General features: G+C 50.0%; 1 pseudogene; it reads right to left on the bottom strand.

Moving 5' to 3' along the window:
• Nucleotides 1-1,713: 1,713 nt before the first annotated feature.
• LOC124669934 lies at nucleotides 1,714-8,704 on the bottom strand (annotated as a pseudogene).
• Nucleotides 8,705-11,713: the final 3,009 nt, after the last annotated feature.

Here is an 11,713-nt window from a genome sequence, read left to right as displayed (position 1 = left end):
GTAATTTCTTTCTTCTCCACATGATAATAATACAAACTACATGTAAAATGATGTTTTAACATGATTTAGGATTGGCAATATGTTACTGAGTCTGAATTTACCCCATTCAACAGAAAAGAAGGACGAGAGTAAAAAAGCTCGCGCCCATATGCTGGCTTTAAGGCTGAATGTAAGTAAACTCGGCAGCCTGCATTTGTCTGTAAGAAATCAAAGAGAGCTGATATAAACTGGAGAAAAGCAGATCACAGAAATAGCAAAAAACTAGTGATGTAGTGAATATTAATAATTACATATGATAGGAAGAGACAATCAATACATGCAAGAGATTGGAAATGAACTCAATATCCTACCAAGACCTCTGAATACTGAAGGAACTGACAAGCCCTGGGTGCTCTTCCAAGAGATCTCTAGAAAATGAAAAGTCAAATGATAAGAGTAGTTCATCTCAAGTGCTATAAAATTGATCCGGAATGAGCACATTAACCTAGTTAACCAAATACTCAACTAAGAAATCGTACCCTCATGGCCTCATCTGACCTTAGGCGTGGCAAGTGTAGGCTCAGAAGTCAGAACTAAACAGCCCCTATGTTCCTTATAAAACGACTGAAATGCAGTACTAATTTTAGAGAACACTAAGATACCAAATAATGGAAAATTACGGACCATGGAGCGAATAATTTCAGTTCTTGCATCTAGGATATATCCTGTTGTGTCTACTTACCGTCTATACAGAGCCAGAAAGTTGGCAAAATTAACAACCAAAGAATGAAAGCATGTGAGGACACAAAGAACAATGACGAAGTTATACAAAATAAAGGAGTCAATCTAATCGTCAAGAAACTAGTGAACAAAAAGTCAAAAACATAAAGTTTTATGTATCTGAAAGAACTATAGTCGAACATGTAGCATGTTAGCAATGTACGAACCTGGAAGACACTTCTGCGCAGATGGATCAGACTTATGTACCAACAAAGAATTTCTCATTTGCCTCATATTGCTGAAACATAATGAGGTACACATCTTCGCGTGAAAATGATATTCTGAGGACAAGAACCCAACTCAGAACATAATTTTTGGGACAAGCAATTTGATTTGCCTCCTTAGCATCTGTACTGTCTGGTTCATAAGTCCCATAACACACACACCCTACGACCACGATCAATGAACAAAAGACCAACTAAATATACTATTATTCTACCTGCGCAAATCTTGCCATCTGTGATAAGCACATTTCAAACAGCACATGAGCCTGATAATTGTTAATTTCATATTTGTTGGGCAACCGATAATGTATGGAAACCATTTCAAGTTAGCATTTCTCTAACTGAAATCTAGCACTTATTGTTCCCCTGCAAGTGTATCACTGCAGTAGCACATCCATGCTCAGACGTAACTGATATAAATTCAAATGTTTCCAGCCTTAAATAAAGAGTAAAGTAATAGATCACAAAAGAAGATGGAAAATATCTAGTGAACTAGTGAAGATTCATAATTTCATATGATAGCATGAGCCAATCCATACATGTAAGGCATAGATTCATCTCCACAAAAGGAGCTCCAAATGACGTCTGAATAGGAAAGGACATGGCAAGCCTTGGGAATTCTTACAAAAGGTCTCTAGAAAGTGAAAGTTCAAAGGATAAGACTAGTTCATCTCAGGTGCCACAAGCCAATTAAGCTAAACTATTCTAAATTTTACCCGGGATGAGCATACTAGATTTTGCGGGACTTGGTTACTCTCTCATAGATATCTACTAAGATAGCAGGGCATGATGTTTTCAGGTGCGCATACCCTTGGGTTGCCACCACATCATCCATTCTGTTTGAAGAGGTGACAAATTCAACACACGCATCTTTGAGCCTGCTGCACTGATGCTGATCAGCTAGAGCTAACATGGTCGCAACAGACTCAACATCAAGACTTTTGGAAAGAATGCCTTCACATATCAGCTTCAATCTTTCAATTGCATACCTATCAGCAGCCACTAGCAAGTGCTTAACCATTTCTTTATGCTCATTGTCATCAAGATCTTCCATGGAAGGCAACGAATCCGTGTAGATGAAGTGCAGAAATGCCTTGAAAACAGCAGGCTGCATGTCTTTGACAGTTATCTTCCAGGTCGTCTGGTCTCTCATCGGTCCATAGAGCTCTGCCTTGAAGACCGGTGACCGGATTGCAAGCACAATCCTGTGTGCAGGGAAAACCTCACCTTTGACATTGAATGTTACATCCGCTTCCTCCGCTGTCTCTAGCCATTTCCCAAGATTATGCGACAAGTCTGAAGGTGGCATTTGGTCGTCCAAGAACATCTTAGTGTCGGCAACAAGTGGTTGCTTGATCACGGTGAGATCGCACTCAATTATGAGAGTGTCATCTCGCAGGAAGGCAGACCCCTCCAGCTCGCTCCACGTCTTGAACACTGACGGCATGGAGGGGGACATGACAGATGAGGACAGCCCAGTGGCATGGTCGACCAATCTGAAATCGCAGAACGCCCTCACGTCGGCGCCCTTGCTCAGGAGTCCCAGGTAGACCGAGATGTAGTCCTTGTCTTGCTGCTTTGATCCGTCAGGGTAGTAGCGGATGCACCATTCGTACCCGCCAACGGGAAAGGGGGCTGGGGGCGGACTGGATGAAATTGCCGACGCCCATGCCTTTATGCAGACTGTACCCAAGGATCTCGAATCTGAGTGTGGCGCTCACCGTCGCTGGGGTGCATCTCGATAGCATCCTTTCTACTGGCCTCCGAAGCGTCGGGGCGTTCTGGGAGTGGGGAATGGCGGCGAGGCGGGGGAAGGTACTAGGTTTGAGGGGGGGGGGGGGGGGGGTGAAAAGTGTGGCAAATCATAAAACATTCCGTGTTTAAGCCAGGTTTTGGGGAAGATGGTTCAGTCTCGCCGGTATGCCGGCAGCGCCACTTTGTATTTTTTTTCAAGCGAACCGGATAGCGCAGCCACGGTCCATGGCACAACATTCTGTATTTTGGGGTGTTGTTCCCACACCGGCGGCTCCAAACCGGCGACCCCGATAGATGATTTAAATTAAAATCTTAAATAAAAGCATAAAAATTTAAATAAAAAGAAGAAACATTTCACAAACTAACACATAATTGGGAACATGGTTTACACGAACTAAGCCATAATTTGGAACGCGGTTTCCACAATCTAATACATAGTTTGAACCATGGTTGACACAAATTAAAACATTGGAAAATGAGAAAACCTAACAAGTGTTGGCATCGTAGGGTTCGTGTGTTCGCTGCCAAGAAAGAACACTCTCAGGCACTCTCAGTCACCCAAACTGGAAAAATCCAATTGGTGATGATAGCCATGTTGGTCCTTTCGAGGAAGACTCCAAAAACATGCATGCCTATTTTCGCTGCGAAGAAACAACACTCAGTCGTCGTCCTCCTCGACGCTGTCGCCGTGGTAGCGCCGGTGACAGCGCGTCTCGTCGAACACCTTGACTCTCATGTCGGCCTCGCCAAGGTAGGAGAACGTGAGCACGCAGCCGGCTTCGAGGTCGTGGTAGCGCGCGAACTTCTCCCTGGCGGTGTGGAGGTACATCTTGCCGCGCGCGTCGAAGATCACGTCCATAATCAACCGACAGCAGTCGCAGGCAGCCTCCCGCAGATGCAGCGAGGTCGCCTCGTTGTCGGCGACAAAGTCGACGAACTTGTCCGACAGCCTCTATATGCCGAGTGGGTCGCCCTTGAGGACGACGACGAACTCGAACAGCACTTCCCGCTCCTCCTCCTGCAGGTCTGACGATGAAGACGACGGCGTCGCAGGCGACGGAGAGCGTGCAGCTCTGCCGCGGCCACGACCACGACCACGGCCGCGACCTCGGCCTCGGCCTCTACCAGCCATGGCGTCGTCTCTTCAGATGGTGGCGGCTAGGATTGGGGTGAGAGGCGCTAGGGTTTGTGTGGGAGGGACGATGTGAGAGCGCCCTTTTTATAGGCTGGAGGGAGGCGGGGGAACGGTGGCGCTCATTAACGCTGGCACGGAGAGCTAGGCGCGACGAGACGGTTTGCTACGCGTCTGCAGAAACTGCACCGCCGCTGCGCGCCAGTAACTTCCGTCGTGGGGTAGGCGACGCTTATGTTAAAATTGAATGTGCCACTGACGCGTCGGCCCCGCCACTACCCGCTGGCGTCGACTTTTGGGATGTGTGGCTGACAGGCGGCTCCCACGCCCAAAATTTTCCGCCTCGCGAGGCGCCGACACGCCCGATTAGCGCCCTTCGCCAAGCGGCCGGCACGGGGTTGCCGACGCTTCTATTGGGCTAGAAAAAGCGTCGATGCTATTTGGGGCGCGCCGGTGTGAGCCCATTTTCGCTCACGGTCCCAAAACGCTATCGGGGCCGTGATACGCGCGAAGCACACGTCCGTTGGGAACCCCAAGTGGAAGGTATGATGCGTATAGAAGCAAGTTTCCCTCAGTATGAAACCAAGGTTATCGAACCAGTAGGAGCCAAGAAGCACGTGAAGGTTGTTGGTGGAGGAGTGTAGTGCGGCGCGACACCAGTGAAACCGGCGCCAACGTGGAACCTGCACAACACAATCAAGATACTTTGCCCCAACGTAACAGTGAGGTTGTCAATTTCACCGGCTTGCTGAAAACAAAGGATTAAGCGTATCGAGTGGAAGATGGTGTTTGTTTGCAAAGAACAGTAAGAACAATGATTGCAGGTAGAATGTATTCAGATGTAAAAGAATGGACCGGGGTCCACAGTTCACTAGTGGTGTCTCTCCAATAAGATAACTAACATGCTGGGTGAACAAATTACAGATGGGCAATTGACAAATAAAGATTCAATACATATCAATGATGATTATTATGAGATTTAATCAGGGCATTACGACAAAGTACATAGACCGCTATCCAGCATGCATCTATGCCTAAATAATCCGTTAGCATCCGCACCCCCTCCAGTACTAAGTTGTAAACAACAGATAATTGCATTAAGTATGGTGCGTAATGTAATCAACACAAATATCCTTAGACAAAGCATTGATGTTTTATCCCTAGTAGCAACAGCACATCCACAACCTTAGAACCTTCTGTCACGATCCCAGATTCAATGGAGGCATGAACTCACTATCGAGCATAAATACTCCCTCTTGGAGTTACAAGTATCAACTTGGCCAGAGCCTCTACTAGCAACGGAGAGCATGCAAGAACATAAACAACACATATATGATAGATTGATAATCAACTTAACATAGTATTCTAGATTCATCGGATCCCATCAAACACAACATGTAGCATTACAAATAGATGATCTTGATCATGTTAGGCAGCTCACAAGATCTAAACAATGATAGCACAAGCGGAGAAGACAACCATCTAGCTACTGCTATGGACCCATAGTCCAAGGATGAACTACTCACGCATCAATCCGGAGGCGGGCATGATGATGTATAGCCCTCCGGTGATGATTCCCCTCTCCGGCAGGGTGCCGGAGGCGATCTCCTGAATCCCCCGAGTTGGGATTGGCGGTGGCGGCATCTCTGGAAGGTTTTCCGTATCGTGGCTCTCGGTACAGGGGTATTCGTGACGAAGGCTTTAAGTAGGCGGAAGGGCGGAGTCGGAGGGGTCACGGGGGGCCCACACACTAGGGCCGCGCGGGACCCCCTAGGCCGCGCCGCCCTAGCGTGGCGGCGCCCCGTGGCCCCACTTCCTTTCCCCCTCGGTCTTCTGGAAGCTTCGTGTAAAAATAGGACCTTGGGTGTGTTACCCTCCAAAACCCACCGACGGGCAATGGTTAAGCAACACGAAGAGCCGGGAGGCTCCCAAGGCCGCTTAGTGGACCCTGGCACCTCGCGTCGTCCCGCAAATCTTCCGACCACGTCCCGGCGGTTGCTAGGGCGTGCCACCTGACCTAGACCCGATCAGGAAGGTGTTAGAGTGCTTCGATTGTTCCTGCATGGTAGACACGTAAACATTAAATACGAGCCCTATCGGCTCTCAGGTTGCCCTGTGGATCGGCTCAAGGAGCCGATCGTCCCGTGGTTCACGTTGGATTTACAATGACACGGGGATCCAGCTTGATCAAAACAAAGCTAAACCGATCTACGACAGTTTAGGGTTTTCACCGCATAACCGGAACGTCCTACGTGTGATCGGGCCTAGCAGCTACGGAAGGTGATGCAAACTACCCCTACAAGAGGCCTAAAAACCAACATAACGTTGATTCCCGGAACATCCCTTGCAGGGACGGTGAACAACACCTAACGCACTACCGGATCGTCCGACCCCAGAGATAAGGCCTAACTATGCGGATATTAAACTAATCCCTGCGGAGCAAGGAGCAACTATAACAGATCGGATCTACTAAGTAACGAACAAGCAAGATGCTGCCCTTACACCCATATAGGCGTAAGGGCAGCTAGGTGTCGAGGGACGGCATTGCCACGCAGATATGCACGAGAAAGCATCAATGCAAGCCCCTAAACACCTAATGATAAGTAGTACTGCTCGCCATCAACAACGCTTCAGCACGAGCGAGTACAAGGTAGACGAATAAACGTGTACTCGCCTAGATCGCAAGATGCGATCTAGGCAGCATGATGCTTACCCGGAAGAAACCCTCGAAGAAAGGGGTGGCGATGCGCCTGATTTGTGTTTGTTGTGAACGTGATTGTCCTCCTTTTCCGATAACCCTAGATACATATTTATAGTCCAAGGGACTTTCTAATTGAGGCGTGCACCTAACCGTGCACGGGCCAGACTCTATCTTTTAATCTAAACACGATACGATCTACTATATTAAAGATACATAGGCAACTTAGCCCAAACTCTTAGCGCAAGGCCGCTTCGAAGATGCTCCATGTGTACGTCCTTCAAGCCCATCTTCACTTACGGCCCATCTCCTGATTTGGCCAAAATCCGGTGATAACACATGCCCCCCTGGTTTTGATAATGATAATTGCAAAACCATCTGCTTTTCCTTTGAAGGGTCACGTCGTGGCAGAGCAGAACCGTCGTAGTATTCTCCATGATGACGTCTTGCCTTCACAACTTCTCTGCACGATTTGACAGTTCTGGCACCACGTCCTCGGAAACTGCTTAAGCATTAAATCGCTATATCCCCTTTTATTTAGCCACTTCTTGCAGTCCCCTTCTTCATCCTCCTCGCACTAGCACTCCCAAAAACCCTCCTTGGCCAACATGTCTTCTTCCTCTTCTTCTCCCTCATCGGGTCTTTCCACCCAATCCTCCCCTTCCCGCGAGCCGACGCCGGAATGGGATCCGCGGGAGGCCCACGCGGCCAACATCCGCCGCGCCATAGCCGACGGGGACGAGTCGACCCACGACTCCTCCGTCTGGTCTGAAGATGACCAGTCCTTGACGGACGGGGAGAGCGACCTTCGCTTCCTCGCCATTGGGCAATTGGAGGAGGAAAGCGACGACGACGGCCTCTCCTGGGATGTTCTCTCCTCCGCTGAGGAGGTGAAGGAGGAGGAAGAGGAGGAGGACGACGCCTCCTCTGACGAGCCGCCGGCTAAGCGTCTCTGCCCTTGGCCGGGCAACATGAGCGACTTCGACAGCGACGATGCCGACGCCGACGAAGAAGACGAGGACAATGAAGGTCCCGCCGGAAGTCGCTACAGCAGCGACGAAGAACCAGCCGGGAGCAGCACCGACAGCGGCGACGGCGACGATGAGGGCAGCAGCGGCCCTTAGATAGGATAGAGCTAGGAGTAATAGATGAGGGCAATGTATCCCCCAGCAGTTCCTTTTGAGAGCAATCGGCTCCTTCTATGTAAGAAACCTGACTATCAATGAAGGAATTTCCCAAATTTGATTCTGTCGATTTTTTCCATATTGGTCTAGCCGATTGTCGCCTTGATCGATGTTTAATGAGCCGATGGCAATGCATCAGCTCTTATAATGAATTGCCAGACCGATCAATCTAGTCACCTCCTCAGATGGTAACTTGTAATCCTTGAAATTCAGATCAAAACCCCCAATCGAACACGTCCAGCCCACAGCTTTGAGACCCTCAGATCTTTGGATCCCAAACTCATCCGATCGTGATGTTGGTCCTGACGGCAAAACTCCTGGGTTAATGCTCCCAGGAAAGCTTCTTGGCCCGTTGCTGCCAACCTTGATGTTGAAGCTGATACTCTTGTAAACAGGTGCTATTTGTTCACAGCTTCCCCTGTGATGTTCTGTTCATATGCAGCAACCAGAACCTTGAGGGCGAGCTGCCCCCCGAGCCTCAGTCAAGGCGAGGATAAAAGTGTATCCACCGAATGGGCCATCATCGGCCTCCCAATTGTAGTGCAGCATCAGCCGATTCTAACGAAATCGGCTTTCAAAAGCAGAGAACCTTCAAAGTGAGCTGCCCCCCGAGCTTCTTCAGTTCAATGATGCAGCCTCTGGTGAGAATGCAGTTCAGTCCAACTGGACGATCGTCGGTTGTTCTCATGATCCTAGCCTGATCTGCACGTTCATCGTCGTTCTTGCCGTTGGCCAGTGGCTGCGATCCTCAAACTTGCCGGCAAATACCAACAGCTTAAATGAGAAAAAGGGCCGTCTTGGACGCCCTGAACCGATGCTTCGCTGGTACCGCCGAGCTTGAAGTCTTGCGAAGGAGTTGGAAGTCCTTGGAGAGAGGGCTCGAGTCACCAAGCAATCCCAATGAGGGGTTCCTCCAGCAGAGCCTCGCCACGTAACTTGATGACTGCTCCATTAGGCTTCCGCTTGTAACAGTTGTATCCCTTGAGTCGATGGCCGTGCATCGGCTTTGCCCAAAATTTTTGTATTTTCGTTTTGTTTTGTTTTTTTTTATATTGGCCGATTGCGTCGGCCCCCCATACTTGAGTTGTTCTGCTGGGCATTTGATATCCATTCTCAGCTTCATATCCTTTGTCTCATCCATCTATGTGCCCCCCGAGCCGATTCTGTCAAGTAATTGATGGTATCGGCTCTTCAGGCATCTGTTGGATCAATGCTGAACACAGACAAAGGTATGTTTAAGGATAGTTTTGGCCGATTGCCAGAATCGGCCTCTTTTTCCGTTGCAATGCTTGACGATGGTTTGCAACTTCTTGGATTTCCACTGTAGCTACGTGACCTGCTGGAGATAAGATCCTTTGCTTTTCATTTTTGAGGGCCGATCGCAGGGATCGGCCTTGCCACGTACGTCCAATGTCTTGGACCTGCTACTCCGTCCGGATCACTGATACCATGTTTGTATCAGCCGACGTCTCTGCATCGGCATCAGCCGATGCCTGTGCATCGGCTTTCGTCTGTTTAGGGCGCCATACTTTCTTTGGCGGGCGCGCCTTCGTCTCCAATGTTTGCTTAATTTTCGCGGCCAGATCGGGCCGCGCTCTTCTCAACGTGTACAGTGCATCGTGCCTCGGCTTCTTCCAGGTTTCGCAGCCGCTGCACTCTACGCTTCTGAGAATGGCTGAGTCCATCAGGGCACCACCTTGGTCGGTGATACCTGTCTTCTTCTCCATCTGACTCCTCAAAGTCTTCTTCTTGAGATGACTCAGCTCGTTTATTCTGAGGTGGGAGGGGCCCTAGACGTTCGAACACTGAAACTTCATTTGTCCTCCTCCTTTGCTGTTTGCATTCTGGGCAGTTCTAGATTGTTGTCAATCGGCTCATTCCTGAGTCCCAGCAATGTTTGAAGAAAGGACAGTCCCAGTGCTTATCCATGTTGTCCTGCTCCCTTGACCTCCCTCTAGCGTGACGCTCGTACCCGTCGTTGTTTCCGTCATGCTGACGATACCTCCTGTTTTCTGCATCAGACCGACGATATTTTTCATCGTCTTCGTCGTAGCACCGACGTCGGTCGTACTGCTGCTCATATTTGTTGAGGAGATGCACGGAGAGTGGGCGTTGATACCGTATGCTTCTCACCTCCTCCTCGGTTAGGTACCGTCTATCATCATCTTGGGGCCGGTCGCGTGGAACGGCCTCCTCTTTGTCCTTGCCACGGGAGTGGCTGCTCTCTGCTTTATCTTTGCCATGGCGGCTCACGAGCCCTGCCATATTGACATCGAAAGAGAACCCTGGCTCCCTTATGGAGTGGCTTAGGTCCACCATGTTGACGTCCGGAAACGGACGCATGTCTACCTTCATGGCAAACTGTCCGAAAGTTAATCGGCCTCGATTCTATCGCCATCTGAATTTGTGCGCGCAATACTTTGCGATCGTTGGTGGCGTGCGTGAACGTATGATGCCATTTGCAGTATGGCCTTTTGTTCATCTCTTGTGCCGTAGGGATCTTGTGGCCTTCAGGCAGCTTCAACTGTTTCTCTTTTAGTAGCAGATCGAAGATCTGTTCAGTTTTGCTCACATCAAAGTCCAACCCTCTTGGAGGCCCTGGTGGGTTCACCCATTTGCAGGACACGAATACGGCGTCCGAGTCCATTCGGCCATCGCGACTTCCGATCTCCCGCAGAATCTTCATCCTCATCAGCATTGACCAGGGTTATCGCGCGCTTGAACTTGTCCCGAGTACGGTTCCGGATGGCGCCTGTTCATATAAGGTCGGTCTCGGACCATGTGCGCCAGCGATTTTACTCCACTTGGAACGTCGGATCCTTGAATGACGCTCGCAAGGCCCGCCACGGCCAGCTCGATCGCTTCTTTCTCAGTTAAGTGAACCGAATAGCATCGGTTCTTGACAGTTCTGAAACGTTGGATGTACTCAGACACTGTCTCTCCTCGCCTTTGCCGAACCTGTGCTAGTTCGGCAATGCCAGCTTCAGTAGCCTCTGAATGGTACTGTGTGTGAAACTGTTCCTCTAGCTGCTTCCATGATCGCACTGAATTTGGCTGCAACGAGGTATACCATCCAAAAGCTGGACCGGTGAGGGATTGCGAAAAGAACCTCACCCGTAGCTTATCCGATGCCGAAACCATGCCCAACTGGGCCAAGTATCGGCTCACGTGCTCGATGGAGCTAGATCCTTCTGACCCACTGAATTTGGTGAAGTCCGGAAGCCGGTACTTAGGTGGCAGTGGGATCAGGTCGAACTCATTGGGGTACGGCTTGGAATAGCCGATTATCTTCTTCTTCGGCAGGATGCCGAACTGGTCTCTCAAGACTGCACTGATCTGATCCACGGTGGAGGTAGTAGCAGCTGAGCTTTCATGGATTGGTGCAGTGGCATACTTGGCTAGCCACGCCTGTTTCTCAGCTTCTGCTCCCAAGCTCCCCGCCGCTGCAGTCGTCCCTCCTGCCGGAACAATTGCGCCCGCTCCGGCAATCCCTCCCGTTGGAGCCTGGATCGCTCGCGTCCGGCTTGTTGCAGTCCGGCACAAACGTGCACACGTATCCGTGTGGGATCTCCTTGGGCGGTTCATACAAGAACTGATAGTCGCCCGGATCACCTCCAACCTTGTAGACAACGTATGCCGGTGAACCTTGTTGCTGTGGAGCTGCCATCGAGTACGGCAATGGTGGCCTGGTGTGGAGTTGCACCTCTCCCTAGTGAGTCCCTAGAACAGGTCCTGAAGGGGAGTACCGACGCTCCATGATCTCTTGCACCACACGGAGCGCAACGCGCTCCAAAGTATTCACCAGGCTCTCAGAATGCCGATGTAGCGAATGGGCCACCACGTAGTTGATTTCCTGTCGCAGGGCTCTAGTACGTTCCTCCGAAGGGAGAGACAGATCCAACCCTTCGAGGACGCCTTGTGGCGTGAATCCTTTGAACCTGATGCCGTGCGAACGGGTCTT

Source organism: Lolium rigidum, chromosome 7 (assembly GCF_022539505.1).
Source record: "Lolium rigidum isolate FL_2022 chromosome 7, APGP_CSIRO_Lrig_0.1, whole genome shotgun sequence".
In the NCBI taxonomy this organism is placed as follows: Eukaryota; Viridiplantae; Streptophyta; class Magnoliopsida; order Poales; family Poaceae; genus Lolium; species Lolium rigidum.
Note: the sequence above shows the minus strand (reverse complement) of the source record. Positions and strands in the feature narration are given on the sequence as shown.